We start from the raw sequence: 25,515 nt of genomic DNA on the forward strand, positions 1-25,515 counted from the left end.
CAAGGCCGTAGACACAGGGAAGCTATAAATGAGGCTGTTATGAGGCCGGCCACCTGCCCGTGGATCAGCTTAATGTTTTTTATAATCATCAGATACGTGCAGGTGCCATTCATCCACACCAGAGACAGTTTACTATAGAGATATCTGAGACACCTGTGACTCAGACATTTTACAAAACAATGACAGGCTGCCACAATCTGTCTGTACTCCCTGTTTTATTGGTCATAAACATGCATATCTGTACCCTCTCTTGTATGCAGCTCGGAAAAAATAGCATAATTGTGTCTGACACAGCCCTGACACTACCCTTTTCCATTCTCACTCTGTCGTCTCTCTTCCCTGTACGCGTGTGCCTCTAGGCCATCCTGCAAGCCATAAAAAAACCCCACAATTGCATGAAAGTGTTGTTCACCGTGGACTGAATTCCAAAAGCAGTCGACAACTAAATGTTTCCTAAAAAGAAACTCTTAGAGAGATGGCACTGCAATTGTTTGGACACTGCAGGGAGCAGTTACCTTTCTTGTACTGAAAAATGAGGCACTTCAGAGACATTTAATCCATATATTGGGAGGTTTTGCAGGATTTACTTTGCTTTGCACTTGTACGCAAGCAGCAGCAAAACAGCATAAATAGAAGATTGTTTCTAGCATTCGCTGCCACATTTTGCACAATATATGTGGGCTGTTGTTGTAGTGTTAACATGTATCATCTCTGACAAGTGGCTGTTTTTGTCCATGCAAATAGAAAAGCCTTTTCAAAGGATGCTGAGTAAAACACTATTTAGAATAATGTAGCAGCGGAGCAAAAAGGAGTACCTCCCTTAAAAAAAAAATATTGCTCAATCTTTATACTTTTTTGTGTAGATGGAATAGGAGGTGATAGTAGGTCTGTTTTGGCTGGGCTACAGCACCTTTTAAAAAGATGTGTACTTTATTTCAGTGAGAAAGGCTAATGAATACTTTCATAACAAATGTGGTGTTCTGTAGTTTGCAATAAAAGAAGACTTACACTTACCATCCACCAAAGAAGGGCATTTGTGCAATAACTCCCAGACTGGTTTCACTTTGCCAAGCAAAGTAGAACGACATTGTCTGCATTCAAACATGCACTTCAAAGTCTGTCAGAACATTAGATATCAATGGACCCCCAATGAGGCCAATGGGGCCTGCCCACCGGGCCTGGCTCCAGCACTGGCAACATATCGGGGCCTCTTCCATCTGTTGCCCTCGTGCCTGTGTGTGTTTGCGTGTGCGTGAGTGAGTGTGTGTGCGCGCACGCTAGCCTACTCAACTCCCATCTCTATCATCTGCTGAACTCCGGTCCCTCTCTGTCCTCTTATTAGACTTGAAAAGACACACCAGATGGCTTGTGGGGAAAAAAAAATCATAAATCGCCAACAAGGAAAGAGGCGCCACCCACAGCCATGGCAGGGCTCTCAAAGATTTAAGGCATACATGACATACTTTGAACACACAAATGTAGACACACGAGCCCACGCCAGTTCATGTTTGACATGCGGAAATGGCACGTGTTGGAGAAAAAAAAAGACAGAGCGCAGCAAATAAATTACAAGATCAAACCTTATTATCGATTTCTGATGTGTTCAGTCAACACACGCTGCCTTGACTTTGTGACTACGAGTTATGCCAGTGCGGGCACTGCCTGCACAGTCATATTCTGCTTGCAAACCGAGTGGTCGGGTTTATATATAGACCTGCAGAAAAGCAGGTTTCAGAGGGTCCATGTATCAAACGCACTCAGGCTCACATTCACAATGATGCCTTCAGACATTCCAGTGCACCAGTGCAAAGTAAAACCGAAACTTAGTTCCCAAACCCTCTTGTTGTGCAACACTAAGGAAGGACAAAAAAGACTATGTAAATATTAAAAGTGTTCATAAAACTATAAGAAGCTTATTATTGTTGCTGTTGGAGAAAACAAAGCTGGTTGCTTTTATTTACTTTTCTGTCTTGTGGTAACTTACTGCTGACTGCAGTCTTACCAGGAAGGCATGAAAGTAGTAGAAACTCTTTAATGTAACTCACAGGATGAAGGGAAACTCAGACCACACTGCTGAACTATTTCTGTAAGTTGACCTTCAGCTGATATAAGATCAGAAGCTGTTTGGAGGTCAGCTGTGGTCTTTTGTTCTGGCATATCATAAAAAGTCCAGATAAACAGTTTCACTGAAGGACAACACACCATAGGATAAGTGCCTTTGTATCCACTTTGAAAAGAGTATAAACATTCAAGTCTTCAGAGAATCCCGTGAAGAAGAAGAAGTGTCAGAGGTTTCATAATAACAATAATAGCAGCTCACTTCTACTTTGGTCTGAACTCATCTTACAGGCAATACCCCTGATTCTGATTTGATCACATGTGATTCTAACCACTCTGTGGACTCTGTGTAACCTCCTTTAAATTTTTCTTTGCAGTACTGGAGCGCTCATCCTTGCCAATAAATTGCTCTGCCCAACGCCTGTGTAACACTCTCGTGTTTTGTTTTATTTTTGCTTTGGGCAGCTCAAGTCATGAGAGTTGGAGCCGACCGACAGGCTAAAGCTCAAAATACTGCATGGCACTTTGCAGCAAAATGTGGCATAGAGTCGCAAGATCTTCTGCGGGGTTTTTTCTTCGGGTTATTCAGGCTTACAGATGAGCACAACATCGTGTTAGTGGCTGCTTGCATAGCAGTAATTCAGCGATTTGAATTCCATCTTGGCTGCTGCCTTGAGAGATGCAAAGCAGTCTGTGAGTTTTAATATAGTGAAAGGACTTAAAAGCACATGCGTAGAGATGTCTTTGTACGCATGTGTTATAATCAGAGAAAACTATGTCTTTCTTTCTCTCTCTGCTAATTTTTCCAGGTATGACATCCACCACTTGAACAAGGCCACCTCGCCTGTTCCAGCATCCCTTAGGTGGTGAACTGGCTCAAGTGGCGTTTCTGATCCTCGCACCAGATGCTGTCTCACCTCCATCACAGGCAGGCTCTTTATTCAGTGACGCCTGAAATTAGATGGTGCACATTTAAGGCGAATGGAAATTTTGGTGGTGAAATTGGCACTGGGGTGTTTGTTGCCAGTCACCGAGGCTATGGCAGCGTGAAGAGAAGCACACTGTGGATTTTCTAATAATTCAGAACCAAATGGCTCTTTTGAGAGTACAAAATTTTCTTCATTCAACCCAGTTTCCAGCAATAAGTTTCTGCGTGTGTGCCGCCGTGCAGCCAGTCGTGCGTGAGGCAATCCTTTGTCTGTGAGTGAATTCACCATCGCCAAAACCAACATATGCTCTTGCATACAGCGATGCTCCTCGTGACCAAGCTGTTGTCTTGTCAGAGATAAGGGATCTGTAAAGAAGAGTGGCACTGAGGAGTGGAGGTTGTGCGGTCTGCCTCTTACTCAGGGTAAGTAAAGTGGCAAACAAGACTTATCAGTGTACTTTTTCCCACTCTTTTTATTTTGCTCAGCATCTTTTTCCCTCCTGTTTCACTATTGCCCTTTCCCTCCTGCTTCTGAGCAGCTCCTCATTTCCTTCTTTCCTCACCCCCCTCTCGTGCTCCTTTCATTGCTGCAGCCCACCCTGCTCCGAGCTTTAATGGTACATGCCATTAGAAAGCCCGTCTCTGGAAGGGAGGAGGGGGGAGGGTGGTCTCAGCCTCAGCTAAGAGGCTACTTTAGTCTCCCAACATAAGCACATTCACAGATGTCCCTGAACGGGCAGAGTCTCCTCACCCATCACGACAGAGCAGCCCGCTCCTGTGTGAAGCGACGAGCCGTGGACAGAGAGGAACGCAGAGGGATAAAAAGCGAGGTAGTGAGAACGAGGGCGGGAGGGAGAGCAGGAGAAAGAAGAGGTGAAGAGCCACAGAGCAAAAAGAAATACATCGCTGTCACTCTGACGTCTCCCCCCCGTGCTCCCTGTTTTGGTGTGAATGCAAGAAGAGGAGAAGGGGGGAAAGGGGGAGGAAAATAAATCCCGGGAGCTTGAGTCGACTCTTTGCTTTATATTCCCATCTTTTTTTTCCTTTCTTTCTTTTTTTTTTCTATCTCCATCATCCAAGGCATGACGGCGAGTTTCAGCTGGCACTGCAGAATATAAGAAAGGGATGCTTTTTGAATGCCGCTTCTCTTCTGACAAGGGACAAGGAAGAGCGAAAGAGGGACAATAAACAGGATTTCTAGATTGATTGGGAGTCCCTATGCCGTATGCACTGGAATAGCAGGGTTGCTCTGAAGTCTTTCAATGAGGTAAAAAAATAAAAATAAAAATAAGATTATCTTTCTGTTTTCTGTGCGCCCGATTGGCTGTCATGGTCAGATATACATCTGAGAGGCACTTGAAAGCATGCACGTAGAAGCTTGACAGAGATAAACCCATTTCCATGCCGATCAGGTCTGGAACAGCAGTAGGGAGATTGCCATCTTTGTCCCTGGGTCGCCGTGAACAGCGGCACGCTGGAAGTGAGAGGGAGAATCTATTCGTGTTGCATGCCGCAGAGAGGCAGTTTGAGCAGGCTTTCTCTCTCAGGAGAAGAGTCTCGGTCGCCCTGATGAAAGGAATTGCTGATAATCCTCATGATGAGCATTTGAGTGCTGAAAGAGCAGAAGGGCAAGGAGAGATTTTCTCTCAACCAGAAGTGCCGCCACACACGGTCTGACTGGAATTTAGAGTCAGCTGGCAAATGGAAACATAAATTTACTGTGTATATATATATATATAGATAGATAGATAGATAGATAGATAGATAGATAGATAGATAGATATAGATATTAAAAGGTCTAGTGAACAATATACATCCCCCATGAAGAGTATAAAAGAAGAGTTGGTAATGGAACAAGATGCTGTTTTCAAAAAAGCAAAGTCCAAGCACTTTCACTTGTTACCCTGGGGAGCTATACACTCCCTTCTAGACAGAAAATAACAACTTGTCCACACCACTGAACAAAAAAAGAGCATTGGCTTGAGAAAAGGGAAGCTTGAGTTAACTAGGCTGTATGTTCTTTTTTGTGACACCCAGCCAGGAAACTCCCAGCTCTTTGAGAAAAGATGTAACACTTGCTCTCTCGGCCAGCACAGGTGCTCGACAAACATGTGCATGCAGAGAATAACTGTACTGTATGTATGCTGTCATTATATATTGTGGGTTTGGGTGATGATTGTGATTATTAGATGTTTGTGTGTGTACATAATTTGAAAGGTGCAGAAAATAGTGCTCCATCATGGGGAAGAGGGAAAGAGAGTGCAAATTTGGAGTGTGTATTGGTAATATCAATATTGCAGGGTTCAGTGCTTACTTACATGTGTTTGCTGCAGGTTAGCTGGGAGTTCTTAGCCTACTAACAGAAGTGGAAAATCTTGCGCCATGTGGTTACAGGTCTGGAGGTCTGGGCTGTAGTCCTGAGTCCTTAGTCATGTGTCAAGACACATCAAGTTGTCTGTCCCTGGAAGTTCTGACTGGTACATTCACGGCATCCTCACACCCATCATGAATTCATTCATATTGGGCAAATATGCTTTCTCTCAGGCTCATATTAAAAACAAAAAACAAAAAAGTGACAGATTTGAAGAAATAAACAGTCCAAAATAAGTTGTTACACTTTGCTCCCTGTCTGATTTGGTGGAGTAATTTTTATAGTCTTTTTTTCAGCTAAGTGGTGTATTTATGTGCATTTGCAACATTAAATGAGAAATGAACCCAAAGCTGTGGTCGCTCAAAGGACAGTGTTTCTATTAGCCATGCTTAGACATACAGTTACAACACGGAAATATAGGCAAGTGTATAGCTCTGTTTCTCCACTTAATCTGTGTCACTGTCTGCATACATGACTGCAGCAACACCTGGTGCCTCTCTTTCCATTTTGTACAGTACGGTGGGCTAATGCTCACATGCAGTGAACCTGTGCATATTTGCTCCCAGCTGTTTCTCACACGGGTGTCGGGATGCTCGTGTAGCGCACATCTCCCTGACTGTGTATATATGAAGTCTCAGCTCAGTCTGGCAATGTCAGCAAATAGCATCCGTATCTCATTTATGGAAGCGGACGGCTTGTCATTTCGGTCTGTGTTCAAGGTTGCCCCCTCTTTGGCCACACAATACACAAAGCGCTCAGAGGCCAGAAATAAACACAAACACCGCCACCTTCCACCTGCCACCATAGCTCATGGTTTACAGGACAGAGCAGAACAGAGTCAGATAGGTTTTACAAATCTACTCCTCTGGATTTATTTCCTATTTTTTTATAAAAACCTTTTACCACAATTACATATAAATCAAAATTATTTTTGTTCTGCGACGCTATAAAGCCAAAATTTCAATATTTTCCCTGACTATCCAGTTTCCTTTATAGCAGTAATAGAATGGCCTGAAAGCCTCTTTTTCTCACCGTCTTCCAGAAGGTTGTAAAACCTTCTATGTAGAGTGCTAATTGGTAATGTAAACACTCAAATTTCTTTATTAGTAAACCTTTTCACTGGATAATAAACCTTGAAATGTTCAGAAATAAATGTCAGGAGCTCAGAAACAAAGGTTTTGAAATCCATATCACCAAACTTAGCCGTCTCCACACAATGGCCCTCATTTACTAACAGTGCGTATGCACAAATCTGTGCGTAAATGGTGCGTACAAACATTTCCATGCAGACATTAGCAAATGATTACAGCAGCATATTATCACATTTTTAACAGCACTGCTTTAATGTAAAGCGGCAGCAGATTTTTTTTAAACAGTGAGGACTTCAGAATAAAAGTCACTATAATTAACATATAATACACTATAGCGCCACTATCCACAATCTTAAAGAGGTGCAGGTGTTGAATGTCCATGTGGAATACACATGTTCATCAGCAGCAGCTCAGCAGCATTTCACACCTCATTGCGCGGCGTAATAATATGTATGAAACCTGACAAGACGGAGGGATTAGACTTTGAACAAATGTTTTGAGAGCTATTGAGACGAAACCGCGGAGGTTCAGAAACAGAGAGCACCACGTGGGTGGATGCCAAGCAAGTCTACCTACACTGAGAGCTTGCAGATAAAGGTTTTGGAGCTGGACAACTTTCATTTATGTTTGATGTCTGTTGGGAGTGTGTTGTAGGTTTCTCTTTGAAGGTAACCAAGCTCCTCTGAAGATTCAGTCATGGAGCTGCCCAGCCTTGGGCAACGGAGGGGTAAAGCAGTACGTGACAGTACATTGTCTTTATCACAAAGGACAGTGTATATGGCTTAACAAAGTCTAAAGCAGCCAGTATGTGTCTGTACAGAGTAGTATACTGTTCCCCATAAATCTCAATGATCATGAAAATAAAATAGATGAAAAAAATCAGACTGTTTGCCAGAAGGCTTTGTCACCTCTGCTTGCAAATATCACACACTGTCGTGAGCAAATACAACACCAAAATGTGTGCCTGTATTTCACATTTACATTGAAAAATGAAACTGCCTCAAAGTACTAGTATTACACCAGAAAGCGATGTTTATTACTTATGAATGGTGAAGAAGAAACTGACTTTCTGCCTATTTTTTATGAAAAACACCTGTTAATTCCTTTCATTCATTTTGTGCCCCCCTGCATCAACACCAATTATCCACTTTATTAAAACATTATTTTGCACCAGGAACAGAGACTGTGTTGATTTTTTTTTTTTTAAACCCATCTTTATCTTCCACCCCTGTCTCTAAGTGTTCATGGTGCGAAAGCTGGGTAAGGATGAATGGAAGATAGATGAGATTTAGACTTGATTCAAGGTTCTTTGTTATATAAATATTTGTTTCTTAGCACTGTATGTAAAAGCTCAGTCTGGGCAACAGTGTCAAAAGCTGAACTTTTAATTGTATGAAAACAAATGATGGCACGGTCTGAATATGGCCCAAGGCAGTAGGTGGGGAGGGCGGGCTAAAAAACATGCCCTTTGTAATGAACAAGCATAGAAGCGAAGTAAAAGCAAAATGACAACTAAAAACAATCTGCTGGGCCTTGCAGCAGTGTTGTTGTACCTCAGCGGATTACACTCCACGGGGCACTTAAAATCTGTCTGGCTGCCCATTAAGACAGCCACTATCCTGGCTCATTAATGTCCTGCAGAGGAATTAGAATAAACGGTGCTCTACAGACTCACGTTGGCAGAGGCTCTCTGCCTTCTCTCCAGCAGCTTTTCTCCCTCCAGGGACAGCAGTTGTTTGCCCGCGGTACACCAGAGTAGCTTGGAGTGACCAGCAACACCAAATAATTAGATGCTCCACTCCTCCAAATGGCTGTAGCTGTTGAATTCATCCTGACTTGTTACAGCTATTTCAGGGACGATGCCAAATATAATCACTGTGTAGGATACCAACACTCACTTCAATGGGAAAATTGGGTTTGAAAAGCAAAGATTATAAGAAGAGGTTGGGATCTTGAAAGTAGCGAGCGATGACGCTCATAATCAAGTGCATTAAAGTCAAAGGAAAAGAGTGCCTGGAGGGGGACTAGATTAAGTTCTTCTTGTTTTTTGTTTTTCTGAGCAAGTTTTAGCATTTTTTAACAAGTGTTTAAATCTCCTGAAAGGTTATTGCTTCATAGCTTCTTACTTCTTACTTTTAAATTGCAGTTATGAACAAAAAAAAGGGGAAAAAATATATTAGATACCATAATTTGTCAGGTGGAAACCATTGCATCCTGTCAAATACATCACTATTCCTCAGGCCAAGGGAGGAGACCCTCAGCTTTGGTTGTTCTTTTTGTTGCTGCTGCCATGTTCTTGCGTTATAAATGCATCCCGCCACTAGATGCCTCGTTCACTAAATCAATGTCAAATGAAAATAAATCTGTTTTTTTTTCTTCTTCTTCTTTTTCATTTTAAACCAACAAAAGAAAATCAATGTGTCAGTTCAATAAACTACACAAGTATGTTTCTCTTCTTGCCGTATTGCTGCGGGGAAATGAATTCAAATTTTTCAACGAAAAAAAAAAGAAAGAAAGAAATGTGACATTTTACCAGCTTCAGCTAACGTGTTTATTTCGCATACGCTGAACAAGTTGGTCTGATCATTAATCAAATGAGCAACGGGGATTTGCTGCTTTGGCTTGTAATGCTGTTTACCAGTTTAATCAGTAATGCTGCACGATTCAAATAAGTTTACCCTTTTTCTTAATTATTTTGTTCTTGTATAATCTCATTATGTGTATTTGTGGCTAACCATAGTCCCTGGGGGAAGTTCTGCTGTTTTAGAAAAAAAAAAAGAAGGGAGAGAAGCTATTAGAGACAGCTGGCAGTGTGGTATCAGTTGTGTTCACATTCATCGGGCATGCTGTAGATTAGGAGCAGAGATGCTACCGGAGGCATATCGTATGTGCAGTCGCATACTCTATGCACAGGCACACAAAGCCACACACAGTCTACAATATCTGCAAGCACAAACAATAAAGCTTTCCCTCCCCCTATTGTCGAATCCTATTCTGCTAAATAGTGACCAAGTATAGGGTGGAAAACACTTTTTTTTTTTTTATCCCTTTTCTTCTCTGTCTCAACCCATCTTAATATACTTTCATTGGGTGCATAAGCGAGGAGGGAGAGCCTCTTTGTGTCCTTCATGGCAAAATGAGCTTAACCTATAATCAGCGTGGTGGAGATGGCACAGCTCGAGTATCGCGGGGAGCGTTCGGCCCAGAGGTGGGAGCTTTTGCATGAAGCCAGCTGTGAGGCTATAGTATAGTTCCCTGCCTTAATAGTAGGTGTCTGAGATCAGGGGGGGCTGAGATGATCATTTCACATGATGACAGGGGTTTTCCCTTATCACGAACATGTCCACACAATGATAATGTGACCTGACAGTGCTGGTGATCACTGTGGGCGAGGTCTGTTGGTGCTGGTTAGAATGGAGTATTTCCGAGGGTCTACGCAGGCATCACACAAACACACACACACATAACATGTAGTTTTGAATATTTTATGCGTGTGCCAACTTGGAGATCATTCCTGATGTTTTTTGTGTTTTTTTTAGTAAGGAGTCTGTTCACAGCTATCAACACCAAATATAAATGTCTGACTGAGTCTTCTTTGCCTTTTTTTGTGCGTTTGTTTCTTTGTTGTTGTTGTTTTTTTCTTTATTCGCCTGATAAAAATCCAGCTCCTACTTGTGGTTGCAGCTGTTTATACTTACAAATTAAGCAACAGTGATGGCGAGCACACAGCACAATAACATATTCCCAGGCACAAACGAGCTCTCTCAATTACCCTCTCGAGAAAATTCTAGAGGCTTTGACGTAAATCCCTCAGCTTTAACTGCAATAAGCATCCGTCCACCTCTCCAGGGGGAAAGGATCACCTTTTGAACATGCTGAGAGATTATTGCAGTGAACACATGGACACATTTATGAACCTCAGCCAGCTGCAGCCAACAAATGCAATGCAATGAAAAAAAGTGGTCTACCCATGAAAAAGAGATTGTGCTATTTCTCAGAAGCAGTATGAATAAAGAATGTGCTTCATATAATCAATATTGGTATTTATAGAACGACGTCTATTCAGCATAAAACTTCTAATTGACATAATGGATGGGTAATAATATGAGTAAAGCTGACAGCTGAGACATGGCATAGACTAATTTGCTTTCTGCTTAACCCTGATTAACTGCTCACCTCAAAGCGGGCTTACACCAAAAAAGAAAAGGCATCTTTCTAAGCTGATTAGGATGTATTTTGACCTCTTACATGTTACATTGTTAAACACGCCTTGCAGGTAAACTGACATTTTGATGGAGGTTTTTCTCTGATTCTCTGAGTTTTCCACTGATCTTTACTTTGTAATGCAAAAACAGTTTGTTTTCAACAAATCAGCAACTTTGGTTATTCTTGTTTTTGTTGTAGGTGGATTCTATACTCAGTCTGTGTTCCCATCTGTGGCCAGATCTGTGATCTTTGAAGGTGTTCAGCTTCATCCAGAATAACTCCTGATATCTCACCTTTGTTACCAGCTATACAGGAGCCAAGACTAGCATCTCTTTCGTGGTGCATTGTGTAAATATTGAGATGCTATGCACTCGACAAAAAATAAATAAATTGCTCTTTGGTAAGCAGGTCCTTGATGTGTTTTGAGAAATCATTGTTAGAATTAACGATGGTGCTAGACGTGAGAATTCATCAGTAGGCTGCATCTCATTTGTGCTGAGCTCCATTCATAATGTTATTAAGAAACTGGATGTTTGACAGACAGAGACTGTGTTTCTCTATCATGTTATTGACTCACCTGAGACCAGTCGCAGCAGTTGGTTGCCTGTCTCTGAGCCTGGTTCTACTAAAGGTTTCTTCCTGTTAGAAGGGTGTTTTTCCTTCCCACTGTTGCCAGGTACTTGCCCATATTTGGTCGTCTGATTGCTGAGGCTTTCTTACCATCACTGTGGGCTCTTTACCTTACAACATAATGCACCTTCGAGTGACTATTGTTGCTATGTGACTATTTGGTGCTATGTAAATAAAAGTGAATTCAACTGACTTGACATGTTGCCAGTTAAACTAATAAGCTACACCACCTATTTTTACAGACATTTTTTGGTCCCTGTCGCAACCTTTTTGAGACATCAAACTTAAAAATGGCCTTATCGTTTTCTCAACAAAATAAATTCTCTCAGCTTAAACATTTAATATGTTTTATGAGTTTCATTTTAAGTGAAATATAGGCTTTATGAGATTTGCAAATCTCAATCTATTGTCACTTCCATACCAACGTTTTTGGAATTGGGCTTGAAAATATAAACACTTAATATTCACTAAGTAAAAAATAAAATAAAATAAATCTTTGAGTCACGCTGTTGTGATTGGCAAATACTTTCCTTAAACTACACCCCTGCAGATTCTGTTCACAGAAGGCGGCCATATTAACACCTGCCAAAGCAGAGCTACAGTTCCTGCCACAGTACATGGAGCTGGTCTCCAGGACCACATTTTGCAATGACACACACAGACAGACTTACAAGGTGAGAACAATGCCAGCCTCACTACTGCAGTTCATAATAAACTGACTGACCCTTTGAGGGCGTGCATGAGATTCTGTCTCTCTGTCACAGTTCACAGTGTAAGCTGCAGTTGTGGACCTTTGCAAAAACCACCTTAGTGTGAAATAAGAAGAAATGCCAGGCTATTAGTGCGTCAATTTTCTAAATGATTTTCTAAATGATTTTCTAGATCTGAGACCAATCGGATTTACTAATCTATCCCATGAAAACACTATTTAAAACCATGACATTCTTGTGTTTTTTGTATTTTTCATCTTTTTTTTTTTTCATTTTATCCACCAGTGCTGGATGTGCTGAACTCATTTTCTGCCATGGCGCAATCATCCTCGTCACACAGTATGAAATAGGATTGGCACAGTGAGGCCTGTCTGGTTTTCCTATTCAGAGTTACTCGAGCTAATGTATGCAGCAGTTGTGACTGTTTTGACTTAGTGAGACAGATAAACACTCCTTTACAACCGGGAATTGCTCTAGATTAAATATTAATGAATGTTTCTTCCGTGTGTGAGAAATTTACATATGAAGACCAGCAATATCAAGCAAGATGGACCAAAAGTGATTAAATTCATCGTTTTTGATTTCACTGTTAAATTAGGTTTGTTATGATGGACCTTTAGAGGAACTAATTGAAAATATGCCCACTTTAAGAAGTCGGGGTGACATGAGTGAGAGGAAGAAGGATTTCATGTTCCAAAAAAACACTGCCTTATGCATAACGAGGAGTGAGACATGACAGGCCTCAACTAGCCTGTTGTTATTGTTCTAGTTGACGTGACTGCGTGGCATTTCATGTGCAGTGGGTGCCAATTACATCCCACTGGCAATCAATGCAAAGTGTCCCCGCTGCCGCTGATATACTATTAAAATGTGGGTTTGAACCACTTTAGTAAGTTTACTTTGCGTATGAAATATCGTCTCTGTTGTTGCTTTTGGCATCTGTGGATGAGAGGCCCGCTTTGAGGTGACGTGCTTTTTGCGACTAATTGTTACGATCAAGTTAAAGTCAAAATTTGAAAAGGACGAGCTGACCCGTTGGAGCGTCTTTTCATTTATCACCTTCTCTGCTCTGGGCTTCAATTTTTGAGCTTAATAAGAGCAGGGAGCAGCAAGTCTGACCGGCGTTAATTTGCTAAGCTTCTCAGCTATAAGAGTTAATTACCGTGAACAAACTGTGAAATACAGATACAAAATAAAGAGCTTAAACTGTTCATGCTTGTAATCATTTCCATAATCATTTCATAAGTGTTAAGTCTCTCTGCCAAAGAAGACTGGCACATTATGAAACGCGTGGACTTCAACGACAGCAGGCTTTCAAGGTCTATATTTCAGAACATGGAGAACGTCGACAGATGCCGAGTCTAATTTCTCTGTACTTAATGCTAACTAAGTTGTAGTTTTTATTTGCAGTCCTGAGGGCTGCTGCGTGGTGCCCCTTAGGCTACAGCTACGGAGCTTGTCCGTACCATCTGACTGCAGATATGATGGCCATGAATATTATCATTATCACTTAAAACATATCCAGAAATTACTAGAGCAGAAACTGAGCAATGACTTGTGCAGTCATGGTGCACAATTTGCACTTTATTTCAGCATGGGCATTCATGGCACTTCATAGCATGGCCTTGATGTTCATTTTACTGTAAGGTCAGCATTTAAAAGGCACAATCTGTAATATAACTATGGGAACCACTTATAACGCATTTTCATGCTGCTTTTGGATGATCACTAAAAGCAGCTGGGCTTTGAGACATTATAATCACAGACAATGTGAAAAAAGTGGACTGAAAGGGTAGCTGGAATTAATGTCATATATGGATTGTTACAATTTTCAGTAGAAAATGAGGGTCTATTGAAAAATAAACACATCCTAATGCATCTTTGTCACTGACCTGACCTGAGAGTAATGCATTGCAGGGTGGAACACACTGTCATCTACGTCAAGTTTAGCCGTCTCCCTGTAAGGCAGGTGATTTCTGAATGACTTATCCAGTTGTGTTCTTAACAGATCAATAGAGCAGTGCACTGAGGGACCTATTATACTGTTTCCTCTTTAGATTCCAGCGCAGTTTGAGAGGATCTCAATGAGAATGAATCAGCACTGTAGTCCTTTTTGTTCCCGTGAGAGACTCTGAGAAATATCTTATTCATGTCTACCTCATCTTTGCAAAAGTACAGGGGGAATGGAGCAAAAGAATGCTAGACAAGCTTTCTGTAAATTGTTACTGTGTAGATAAAGTGGTAGTTGCATTAAATGCCATCTAGGTATCTCTGACAGCGTAATAATTGTTTGTGCTGCCTGATGACGCACCCGTGTGAACGTGCGGTGTGTCCAAAATGCTGCGCGCTGATCAAAGTGGCTGTGTGAACATTTTCAAACGTGGAACTTGATGCCCGGCCTCAGGCGGAGCCCAGCTGGAACCCGCCTCAGCTATGTGGTGTCCAGTAATCTCGCATCTGTTCTCCTGATACGATTTATGTACACAAATCTATATGGGAATGTCTGTTTCTACTATTCATATATGTTAAATTAGCAGTAAACTGTGGTATAATGTGCTCTCATTAAGCATAGCAAATTTAATTTTAGCTCAGTGTCTTTGTTATTGAATGAAAACAACACTAGGCAACATGAAAGCTCATCATTGCAGCAACACAAATGCACCCGCAGCGAGCACCTTATCAGTTAAAGTGAGTCTGTGTGTATGCATGTCCTTTGTTTTTTACTTCCATAGACACAAATTCTGTAATTTGAATGAATGCCAATAGGCTGTGCGTGGCTACAAGCTGCTCAGTTTAGCATTATTGGTAGGCGCAACTGAACAGAACAATGTTCACACTGATGGAAGGAGTCGAGTTATAATATGCAGTGGGTTGGAGGCCCGAAACGAATGCCCTTGTGTGATTGATTACGCGCTACAAGCTAATGAGATAAACAGAGCCTGAATCGATTCAGCCGAGGTGGAATCATGCCAGAGGGGCATATGCAGCCATGTGCAATGACTCTATTGACACGCTCATATTCAAAGGATCGGTGAAAGAAACCAAGCTCCGGTTTCAGCTGAGAAGAGAGCTGTGTCCTCTTCCACTGCACGGAGCTGCTTTATACCCAGCACTGCAATAAGGGTTATTGTGGTCAATTCAAACACTCACGATGAGATCTGACAAGCTAGATACTTACTGCTAAACAACCACTGTTAAGGAAACCTTTTTTCAAAAACAGACAAGAAAATGGCATTGTAACAGGCCACCTAGAATTAGCAGATGGCAGAGAATCTTCTACTTTAGATGGTGACAAAGCCTAACAGCAGTTTACAAATGTGAACAACCATCAGCATGGGAACTATTTTCTGTAGCTGCTGCAGTTTTGGCTCATTGGCCAGTGATAGATATTCCAACTACTGAGGTTGACCAATTAAAGCTTTATGTTTCAACAAGACAACTAGGGGAGGATAAAAACGGCTGGGCCGGGCACCTGTGAGTGCCTTTCCAGGAGCTAAATGCTGAGCGTGTTTAAGGCGGTGAATTAGAAACATTGAGTCCAGAGACAAACTATTTCATATAATTGTGGTCACGCGTGAGATACTTTGTAAGGTTCAAAAGAAGCTAAATACTTGTTTGTCCCACTCCCTGGGGCTTGACCTTACACACCAATATTCCAACATGAGTTGTATTTTTCCATGTTGCATCTTAATTTCTATCAGCACGGACAGCGTTTGAAACACAGATCGAGCATGGTGGATTTTAAGCCTTTTCACGCTCTCCGATAAGCACGACTGCAGGGAAATACGACCAAACTCCTAGAAGGGCATTCACAGGGGGCGTGTTCACTTGACTGCTTTACGATTGTGTCACTCAAAGTCTTGTCTGCACACTAGAGGACACGAGGGGGAGATTCATCAGTCACCGAAAATAGGGAGTGGAAGATAAAGTACAGTAGAGTATGGCATTATTAACTTTTTTTTGCAGAGGACAAAGGGGACGGGTGTGCCAGTGTCTACGTGCCTCCAAAGGCTTAGAGGGAAAACACAAAATTTCATCAGTGTCCAAGTGCATAAAAATTAATTTGTTGTAGTGTCTGATGATAAGCCTTTAGGCAGGAAGGCAGCAGAGTGGCAGGGTTGTTACAATTCCTACACAGATGAACAGTTCAAAGAGAGAGGCTTTTTCATTTGCGTCCAGACTTTCCCCATGAGACTGACATTTCCTTTTGCCGCAAAAGATCATCTGTGTGTTTGTGTTTGGAGGTGCATTATCGTTAAAGGCTTAACATATATGTTTATGTGGCCTGTACAGTACACTTTAGAAAGGCAGGATCTCCTACATTAAACGAGGCTTAATCATTAAAAGTTAAATATGTGAAAGTGTTAAGTAGCTTAAGCATCATCACAAATGATTCTTGTTTTTTTTTTTGTTTTTTTTGCTCAGTCCTACATTTAAAACAGTGAACTCATATATAGCAACTGTAAAGTATAATACTGTTTAAACTGTAATCCTGTAGCAAGCTCTTCATTCAATTTCAAAGAAGTGTTTTTATGTTAAGTCTAGAAGGCACAGCTTAAATCTACGAGTTATGTAAGAAGCCCAAGCTTCAGCTAAAGGAATCACGTGCTCTTTGTACTTTAGAAAAATGATGTAGTACACATCTCCTTCAAAAGACGCTAAACTGGCTGATTCCACGGTTCAGTGGTTGTACGGTGCAGCAGCAACAGTGATGCTAATCACCACATGACTCATGGTGATTGGCAATGTTCGAGTGAGGCCTCGATGATGCTAAATTTGAGTATAGCAAAAATAAACAGGCTTCTGCACTACATTCAAAACTGGGAAATCAATATGGTTTCAGCCACGCCACACTGCAAATGAAAAGCATGCATGCCATGATAATGGATATGGATTCCTGCTTGTGTGGCTCATATTTCAGCACCATGCTGTGCTAAAAAATATTCATATTTAGCACTAAAGAAGATGGTTGATGGTTGTGCACAGGAGAGGAAGTGAATTTTTTTCTGGTGTGACCTCTTTTAGAATTACTGCCAAAAGAGCAGAGGAATAGTCACTTTGTGTGGCTGCAATATTCTTTTTGAGTAGACCTTTCCTTTAACCTATAACTGCTTAGCATATAGTACTGTAGGTGGGTTTAAAAGGCCACTGCCAGATCTGCCTGCTGCTGCTCTTATAATTAGTAGCGGTCAGAGGCCAGCACAGCAAACACAGAGTGGAGATGAACTTTTAGACGGCGGGTAAAATGCAGCAAGGTAGGCAAACATTACTGTATGCAGAAGAGACAGTGAGGAATCAAGGCAGAAAGAGCTACATTAGAATACATATCCTGCTGAGAGAAGTTCCATCACAGTCTTGGGATGTCTCACATTGTTTGTAACTACTAAGACACCTTGTCTGCATCAGGCGTCCTGGTGTGTCTTTCTGTTTGTGAGCCTTTGATGACGGTGTGTTTGTGTGTCTCTCAGGGTCACAGCGTTGTATTCCGGATATATTTGCTTCGTGAACAAGTTGTGGGTTTTTCTGTGGCTCTCAAGGATGATGTTACCAAGGTGATTCTGTGGTTGTCACAGGAAATATTGTCCAGCCAAGATGAATCTGGTCATAAAGAAGATACAATTTTTATTTTTTTATATATTTCACTGGGAATCATCGGATCATCTAGGATCATGTTTTCATGGCTTTATAAACTCTTATGATTTCGATCAAAGCATATAGGCTCCTTGATGTTAATGGGACGTGGGTGACTATAAACATAAGCCATCCCCACTTATATTTAACTGGCTTTAATCTAGATATGTTTTCACATTCAGATTTTAATTTAAACATTTGGTTGAATACTTTCTTTATATTGTCTGCATATTCTCAGAAATTATCCCCGAAAGGAGTGTCTGTGTAGATGGACATTAAAAGGGTTACATGGCAAGCCCAGTTAGCCTGTGATGTTAGCTTGCATAAGCAGACTACACAGCTCTGACTAGAGCCCGGCTGATAAAGGATTTTGGAGACAAAAATCCAATATTCCGATATTTCTCTGACACCATTAGCCATTTATTTTATTTGCTCTACTCCACAGCTCGGATTAGCTGATTGTTGTTTGCCGCACTCCAAACACATGTTGCAGAGTGCCCTCTGATGGACAAACTATGCAACATCAACACTCCTAACATGTCTGAAGGGTGTTTCTCCCATTTCTTCTTTCTTTCTTCTATTTTACACATTTCATCCTTGTTTCTTTTTGGACCAAAAATTACAGCGGTGAAGTTCCACTTTCAAAATCTCATCAGCGCTCACTTCAGTGTAATTACATTTTTTCTCCATTTGTTAAGCTCTCTCAAACAAGAACAACATGCAAGAATGCTTTATCCCACTTTAGTTCATTGATTTCCGTTTTGAGTTAAACATCAGTGTGCTTTGTTTTGTGTTAGTTTAAAGAAAATCTATGCAGATGCAAAGTTGTAGTTTTCCTGCAGAGAATCTTATTAAAACAGGTGATCAGTGCTACTAAAGAATAAAAAAAAACACTTGAATAATAAAACTGCAAGCATTATGTCAAAAGCAGATAGCTTAACAGATTAAATAAACAGGCAATGGCTTCATGGGGATCGAAATAGACAGGCTTTGAGTGTGGTCTAAGGCGGTGATTACTTCAGCATCCAGATCGATTAAAATTGTCCAGATCACCAAAGTCATTTCCTGAACCAAGCAAAGGGGATGACAATTTGTTTTTTGGACCACACACGAGCAGATTTTTGTTAGTTTGTTTCGTTACTTGTTTGTGCCTGGCTTTCATCCTGAGCTTGTGTAATGAGTGATTAGGGAGGCCAAAAGGGCTAAATGTAAGAGGGTTTAACCCAGTGAAAAAAAGAAGAAAGGGTATCCTGCAAAGCCGCGTTAAGCTTCAGTTATCTGATAAACGCAGTGTGCCCAAAGTAGCTTCAAAAACCAGCTCTTCACTCGATTAAGAACAATGTAGTACTGTCCTGGCTCCATAAGGAAGGAACAAAAATAACAAACCAATCTTAGGAATACCTTGTGATTGCTGAAGTTTTATCGATTGGGTGTTAACCACTCAATCGATAAAACTCGCTCACACTTTCCTCCATTGTTGGCGGGTAGAAATAATTAGGAGTGTTAGGATCCAAACAAAATACATTTTTTCAGTACCATTGTAGCCTTGGTAAACAGCTGCAAAGTGTCTAATAAATGCCACACGCATAGAGTGTGTTCACTTCTTAAAATATCAGGGGTTGTTCATGTCCACACAGAGTTGTGTATTTTTTCGGAGTTTTGATTTTCAAGTCGAAATTCAACACACAACTGACTTGGTTTAAATAATTTCCATCCTGACATTATTCCCTCTCTCGTTTAAACATAATTGCACCATCATGAATCACTTATACCTACAAAGAGCGATCAAAATATAACTAATAATAAAACTGAAGTAGCTGGGAAATGTACACCTACATCTCAATCAAGGCAATAAAATTTAATAAGCCTTTGAAACCGCAAACAGTGGTTGAATCCAAACATATTGTACAAACATGGCAAGAGATTTCGTTAATCAAAATCCCCTGATGTCAAAAGGAAGAGGGGGTGAAGAAAAAAAAATAAAAAGACAAAGACTGAAAATTTTCCTCTGGCTCAGATTAGCACACACAGCACGTAGGCCTACAGAGATACCAACACTGAGTTTTCTCACAACTGAATACTGACAGGAAATGTTAACTCAAACCTGTTTGCCCCAGGAAACATCTCAAGGTTAAGAGAAGCCATGCATGAGGTCTGTATTCTCTGAAAGAAGACCTGCGCCCTTAGACCACCTGAGCCATTTCTTTTTCTCTCCGAGGTACCAAAATACATCTCCATCCAGCTTTCCAATGTAACCAGTAGCCTCAATTTGTCTGCTTGGACCTCTGTTTTGCCTAAAGGCACTGAAGTTGATTAAAGAGACGGTGTCAGATATGAAGCACCTCTCGCAGACCGTTACCAGTTGGAGGCCAGAGTGCTCACGCGGGTGTTTTTTCACATGGAATCACCTTGACACAGCACCTCTGATATCACTGGGCCTTAACTCAATCTCACCATAGTATGGTGTTAGATGAAGCAGGCAATAAGCTGTGAGGATGAACGGACAAAAAGCAATACGCCCAAGCTCTATTACTGTTAATTGAACTGGAAAGGAAGAGGGATATGTTAGAAAGACAGGCAACAGGGAGAGAAAGAGATAGTACATGGGGGTAATATACAGAGAGAACCTCCAGTAATAGCAATCTTATCTCTAGGTGAACTTAAGGTATGCAAGAGGTTAATTCAGTGTCGCATCGGAGAGACGGGTCCATTACACCGTCTCATCTGAGATATAGAGGCATGATGGTATCGCTACCTATCTGGGAATAAAAGCCAATTTGTGTAGGGATTTAGAGCTAATTGTAGATGCATGAAATCCAAAATGACTTCTCGTGTGTTACCAGCTGAAAACAAATGTGCTTCAGAAGTTTCGGACTTACAAGCTGATGAAAATTAATCACTTTTTTCTCTTTGCTGTTTTATTAGCAAAGATTTATTAGCAGAGATTGTCATGCTTGCTGTCTATAGATTATGCATTAATCCAAATCCCATTTACAGTACAGGCATTAATTTCCCAAAGGTGTCAGACACAAGTAACATTTTGCTCAGCAGCTCTGAAAGAGGAAGAGGAGACGGGACCATCATTTGCTCTTCTCTGTTCCTGTGAGTGCAGACGTCTGATGGGTCAGGAATTCTGCAACAGCTGGGGCCACAAACACACAGGATATATTCTGCTCAGTCAAAGCTACCTGCGGCATGCGAGACTAAAGGACATCTACAGGTTCTGTATTTGCGTTATCTCAGAGCTCGTATTGCCTTCGTTGGTATTTTGAGCGACATTTCCTTGAGGTCATTCATTCCACTCAACATCTGATGTGTTTAGAGCTGCTCAAGGCTGAGCGAAGAAACAAATAATTTCACATTCAAGTGGCATGTTCTGATAAGCACCTGACAGAATTTCAAAAACCCCAAACTAAACTGTCCACCATGATTGTTTTGCTGTTTTGTGATTTACAAATCACATTGCATTATTCCTAAGCTGCGGGCTTCTTCTGGACTCCGCTATCCAACAACTGGAGACTGTCTCACTACGATGTCCAAGAGATGAGTCATCAGTGACATCAGCAAATGTATTACATTTAGGAATGAAAACGGGGTACTGTGTATGAAAATTGCTACAACTGCTGTAAACAGTACTTCTGTTACATCCTGTGAATTAAAGCTAACAGTGTGCACTTCAGCCACATCCTGATTGTTTGACAAAAATCCACTGTGGTTGGGTGGAGAGGCAAAAATTACAAAATGCATTGTAGCACTGCACAGTCTGATCAGACTGGGAGTCAAATCCTTTGCTACATGAGTCTTCCAGACAAAAGTTGTCTGTCTTTAATGTTCCGCATCCAAAGAAGCTGGTGAATAGCAGTTTAAGGACAAATGCCCTCGCTCATTCATCAAAACCAGACAACCACTTCGTGCCCGGTGGCCCCAGTGACAGATGAAGACCAAAACATCTTCTGGGGGGCAAGAGCTTTGGCTATTTTTTATATTTTTTTTAAATCCATATGTGCTTCCCCTGGCTGCTCCCTACGCTACGGGATTATAGAAAGCCTCTCTACATTTTGTCTTGAGCAATGAACTGCATGACAAATTGCTCTTTGCACTTTAAGCCGAGTTCAGTAGGGTCCCAAATTGGCATTTAAAAGTGTGCAGCGAGAATGAGACAGATGTGGCTGAAGCGGGCTGTGAAGACGCGTGGAGACGTAAATCACATTTTGTATTTGGAGGCGCGGGGAGGCAGCCATCAGGGAGAAGTGATTATATTTGAAGGCCGGTATCAACTGGAGTCTTCGCTGCATATTGTTAGAAGTCGGCTGAAATGGGAGGAGAGTGCGCTGGTCGGAAAGGAGAAAAGAAATTAACTCACATAGAAATATGGGATTCCACGTTTCTTTCAAAGCTCTGAAAAAGCCTTTGAAGAATGACTGCCTTTCTAAACAACCTAATTCACCTAGGCGCAGATAGATCTGAATTTTTACACTATCACTCAAAAGCATATATATTTATGCCCACAGAAAACAGCAAACTATATTGATTTGAGAGCTGAACCTAAAACGGTCTATTCTTACAGCTTCACAGAGCACATAAAGACACTCTGGCAAAAAGGAGAGTTTACAGCTTTCTTTAATGCTGCATAAATGTGGGACTATCCAGAAATTAGATAGCAGCAGCAGTCGAGGTGATACACTCTTTGTAACAACAGCACTCCCTAAGTGCTCCACTCTGCAGAGGGCTGTCTAGCACATCGACATGGGTGGTGAGACCATAAAGACTGACTTCTATAATGTAAAGTTTAGACAGCTGCTGTCATTATTCGGTGTGACTAACCAGTCTTTGCACAACAAACACAACAATAACAAGTTTGCAAATAGCAAAAATATCCAACATGGTTAGCTTTAAATTAACATTAGCATCAGTAATTAGCTTTACATTTTAAATATCAATACAACTTGTATTGATGTTGGGGAAAAACCTTAAACATAATTCTACCTGAAGTTCAGAAGACGGTAATAGGCGGAGCTAAAAAAACAAAACAAAAAAAAAGACTTCAGATCTTATAGAAGTCTATAAAAAATGTATTTCTGCCCTGACCCTTTTTTAAACAAGACCAATGGATGATGTCACAGTAGGTATGTCCATCATCTGTCTACACTGTCTTACCAAGCACATTTATAAATAAAGTAGCTTGATTACCTGAGCCTATGAAGACATAGAATCAAGAGCTGACAGAGTTGAAATAGTAAAACCTAATAACAGGTCAATTTAAATTTTACATAATTTATCAACACTGTTAGTTAGCTAATTAGCTAACCAACCTGCACTTATGATACCCATTTGTAGGGAGACTTTGTCACTTGTTAGTCTGTTCTATAGGATCATGTTGCAGCCATGCAGTAGCATAGCTACACAAGCCAGGCTTGTGAAACAGTTACTTTAATACTAGTATTTTGCAGTTCTTTTCCCAGTTACCTGAAGGCTTACAGCGGGTGAATTGCTGAGACTCAGTCACACAATGAGTTAAGAGTCAAAAAAAAAGAGGCTAAAACGCTTCAGAGCGGCTGGCTTATAGTCTAATTCCCAGTTACTCTGGCACTATGGGTGACCCATTCACATTACTTGGTCATTTTATTCAGTGTCAGTATTAAAGCTTCTGATTGATGCGGGTTTAAATTCAAATATGAGGGCTAAAACTGGCTATTTTCTCTGGTTTCTCAAAGCCTGTGCTGAGCAGCGTCCATTTAAATGTCAAGACAGCGGAGATGTGCATGAGCTATCTCTCCCGCTCACTCCTTCACACACACAAGGACCAAGGCAATCATGGGCTTACACACACATGCACACACTTTGTATTAGCTTAATTATGAACTGACTTTGACTCTGACTTTCATTTTGCAGCTTAAACCGCCCATGCCCCCAAATGCAAAGGAATCCATAAAACCCTTAAACTTCCCCGGATAATTCTTATCATCAGTGGCTCTGTGAAGTGTCTCGGTGTACTTTAGAGGATTTTTTTTCGGCCTCTGCATTTGTTTTATGAAGGCTGAGTTGCAAACTGTGTTTGGTTTGATGTTTGCATATGTTATTGATTTTTTTTCTGAGTGCTCAGGGTGGTAAATAATCACAGTGGATATATTGCTGCGCACGCAAGTTTAGCTTTGTTTACAGAGACAGAGCTGTTTAATTGCACTTTGTGCTTAGTGCTCAAAGCAGCTTGATATGGAAATTTATTGGATTTTCGAAATTTGTTCAGTATAATTGAATTTATTGCTTGGCTGTCTCTTGTTTAAAAGAGATTCTCAAGAAACTGCATTGCACTATGCAACGTATATATCTGCCTATTAGGTAAAACTTCTTAACTTTTAACTGATGTTAAAGCAGCAGTGATTATGACTCAGCCTGGAATCAGCCTAACGCTTTATAACATACAGCATTCATATTTTAAAGGGCTGTTTTGGAAACAAAACTATTCTACGACCACTTTTCACTTTGATTGAACTTAACTGAAAAATATAGCTAAAGAAATCTTTCTGATCCCACTGTTTCCTTTCTCTCAAAGAAAATTGTCATCTTGGTTTATTCGCCTTAACTTCCTGCAGACCTTCTCATTTTGACTGCTGTCGTCTTTGCAGTACCTCCTCGATGCTTTTGTTTTGTCTCTACATTTCACTCGCACTCGGTCTGAAGACATTTTACAGACACGGGTTTAAAAATCAAAACTAACAATGTCTCCCTTACGGCTGCAGCAAGCAAATTGTGAAGCAGAAGGATGCTTCGGAAAAACAAATACATCGTATTAGGAGATGGGCTTTCCTTACCTGCTCATATGGGTTTCTATTATGTGGAGCAGGCACAAAATTGTCAAAAAAAATACACCAGTTTTCCCCTCTGAGGTCAGATAATAGATTAAGCTTGAGACCTCCACGCCCCCAACTTCAATGTCAGTCACTCCCACTGAGCCCAGCTTTTCGGTAGTAAGGAATTCTAAGTCTCTTACACACATTGCTGCAGTTCATCCTACCAATCATTTCATGAAGCCCCTTTTTTTTCTTCCTCTTCTTCTTTTTTGCCTTAAGCAAGCGTTACACATGGTTGAGCATCTACAGGGAGCCGCGGTGAACCTGCCATCTCAGTATGACAGGTTGGTTTCCAAATAGAGATAATTCCCACAACCACTGAAGACATAACTGCATATATTTGCATGAATAAAGCAAACCTATAGATCTGTATGTACTATATGTGCACATATTGTGTGTAATATGCAGCAATCCTCTCACACACTGAAGGTAAGGCGCTTAGCAGAAAGGTAATTGGATTCTGTGAGATTATCAGAACGGGCATCTCTCCCACCATTAATCCGCACAGTGAAATATGCAGATGAGAGTTTTTTATCTTTGCTAACATCTACAGTTTGTAAACAGATTCTTTACCTCTGAATTACATCAAACAAGCTCTTAAGAAAAGTCAGTCAGCAATTACACCACAATTCCTCCAGTGTCTGCAGCGTGATCTGCCGTGTCAGCATATCCAACTCTTTGTTAGGACACTTGCAATTAGAAGAAGAACTTCTTAATGGCGAGAAATCCCATATTGCAAGCGAGATGGTCTCAGTGTCTTCGCGTCAACCAAGCTGACAGCGTGACAGCAATTAAGTGAAAAGAACAGAGAAACTAATACAGAGCCATTCTCCCATGTAGGGTCCTCAGGAACCTGGCAGAGGGAAGGTGTTTTCAGGACCAAATGATGGGCTGTTTGATAGGTTTGATCTGTCTGAGCTTGTCTCTAATAGCACACAGTCCAGCGCATGATGAGAGTGAATCAAATTAATTCACAGGAATCTGCAATTACAATAGGTTGTGGGTTTTTTTATTACTTGTTCAAAGATTATAGAGAGTT

At 41.0% G+C, this 25,515-nt stretch overlaps 1 protein-coding gene across 5 annotated transcripts in view; it reads left to right on the forward strand.

The window, feature by feature from the left end:
• The first annotated feature begins 3,636 nt into the window (after positions 1 to 3,636).
• b3gat1a (beta-1,3-glucuronyltransferase 1 (glucuronosyltransferase P) a) overlaps positions 3,637 to 25,515 on the forward strand; it is an 88,769-nt gene continuing 66,890 nt past the window's right edge. For 3 of the 5 annotated variants that reach the window (XM_026192959.2, XM_026192958.2, XM_026192961.2), the window contains exon 1: positions 3,638 to 4,253. The gene's annotated coding sequence lies outside the window, so the exon portion shown is untranslated. Of the gene's footprint in view, positions 4,254 to 25,515 lie in introns of all 5 variants that reach the window. The other 2 variants (XM_026192960.2, XM_026192962.2) reach the window with 2 other exon arrangements.

Source organism: Astatotilapia calliptera, chromosome 14 (genome assembly GCF_964374335.1).
Source record: "Astatotilapia calliptera chromosome 14, fAstCal68.1, whole genome shotgun sequence".
Lineage (NCBI taxonomy): Eukaryota > Metazoa > Chordata > Actinopteri > Cichliformes > Cichlidae > Astatotilapia > Astatotilapia calliptera.